The following is a 2,068-nucleotide window of genomic DNA, read 5'->3' on the forward strand; positions in this document are numbered from 1 at the left end:
CCCAAAGTGCTGGGATTACAGGCTTGAGCCACCGTGCCTGGCCGACTCAAATATACTAACTTTCATAATCCTGTCAACCCTTACATTTTTATATCCTAGTTTCAGGAACATCTCTTCTCTACCCCCAGACCAATTTACCCTCTCTTGTGCAAAAGGCTTTGAGTCCTCAGCTAAGGGGGACTCAAAGGGCTGAACCAAAGGACCCTGGCCCTTTTGTCCATCTTTCTTGATTAGTGGGCCTGACTATTGCCCTAGGCAGTTTCAGATGAGATTTTTCATTATAATCTCTGTCTTCCAGGTTTTAAAGTTTCTCCAAACTGGGAGAAATACACCAAGGTGGTTTGGGGCCCTTTAAAGATGATGGACAAGATGGGGCTCCCTTTGGTCCACCAAACTTTCAGTGTGTTGTAAGTCCTTTGTTCTAACCCATCAATTTCCATTTTATTCATTTCATTTCTTAATAACCATCTAGAGATCTCCATCCTGCTAAGGTGAGACCCATGATTCTCCCTTTCTTTTTCTTCTTAGTTTTACCCCGTCACTACTTTCTTTATTCAGCCTATTTCTTAATAACCATTTAAAAATTTCCACCTTCCTGAATGAGTTTTGACCCTCCTTTTTGCCTTTCCCAATTCTCTTGTTAATTAACTTAATGTTTTTCTTAGCATTTGTAAGACTTGGCAAGCTGAGACAGTAAATTTGACAAGGCTTCTTGAACTTCTTGAACTTCTAGTCCTTCAATTCTGCAGGACTAATAACACATGGGGTACCCATAGAAGGGGCCCCCTTAACCACAGCGTTAACCATGACTTGGGTAATAGACATATTCAGCAGGTGAACATTCCCATCATCATAAAGCCAGTCCCACATGGCTTGCATACAAAGCATATCAGCTACCTCATCTGGGGTGCTCTACTTGGCATTTTTAGGTGGTCTTGGATAATCCCTCCCTCAGGGTAAACAGACCTTAAGTTGGCTTTTACCCTGTCCACCAGGCTGGCTGTTCCCTTAGGAATAACCTCCTGTGTGTCTGCATCATATATTCTTCCGCAGTTGTTCAATGGTGAGCCGTGGGTCTGGCATCAACCCAAACACACTCTTCCACTCTGCAGCATTTAAAACCGAAAATACTGCCCCTACATTAGTCACTCTCATAATCCATTTTATTATAGCACAGGTTCCACAGGAAATTAATGATACCAATCTGCAAAACAATTCCTTCATACTGTGTCCTCTGGTTTCAACAGTTACTTGGTTTTGCCCTTCTCTCACATTGACTGCCCTCTTGGTAACCACAGGTCTTAGAGGTACTTTCTGTTGTTCCTGCCTAATTCTGCCCTTGGGGGGCATCTTTGAGGCGGGTGGCCTAAGCCCAGATTGAAATCCAACACAGCATTCTCTTTTAATTTCATTTTAGCTGCTATAGATAACAATAACCAAGAGATTGAAGATTTCATTTTTTCATTGTTAGTTTGTATTTCCTTATACATCTAGTGAACCAACTCCTGGGAAGTTGGACCCTCTCTAAATTCCTCTGGTAACTTTCACCTTTATCAGCTGATCTCAACACATTGCAGCTTCATGCCACTGTTACTGGAAATGGTCCTGGATCCAGACCCCAAGAGAGGGTTCTTGGATCTCACACAAGAAAGAAATCAAGGCGAATCCATTCCATAAAGTGAAAGCAAATTTATTACAGAAGCAAAGAAATAAAAGAATGGCTACTCGATTGGCAGAGCAGTGGCATGGGCTTCTCAGCTAAAGATACTTATAGTTATTTCTTGATTATATGCTAAAAAAGAGGTAGATTATTGATGAGTTTTCTGGGAAAGGAATGGGCAATCCCTGGAACTGAGGGTTTCTCCTCCTTTTAAACTATATAGGGTAACTTCCTGATGTTGCCATGGCATTTGTAAGCTGCCATGGCACTGGCGGGAGTGTCTTTGGCATGCTGTCGTGTTATAACTAGTGCAAAATGGTGTAATAAGCAGTGAGGACAACCAGAGATCACTTTCATTGCTATCTTGGTTTTGGTGGGTTTTGGCTGGCTTCTTTACCACGACCTATT

This window comes from Mandrillus leucophaeus, unplaced genomic scaffold (assembly GCF_000951045.1).
Source record: "Mandrillus leucophaeus isolate KB7577 unplaced genomic scaffold, Mleu.le_1.0 Scaffold683, whole genome shotgun sequence".
Lineage (NCBI taxonomy): Eukaryota > Metazoa > Chordata > Mammalia > Primates > Cercopithecidae > Mandrillus > Mandrillus leucophaeus.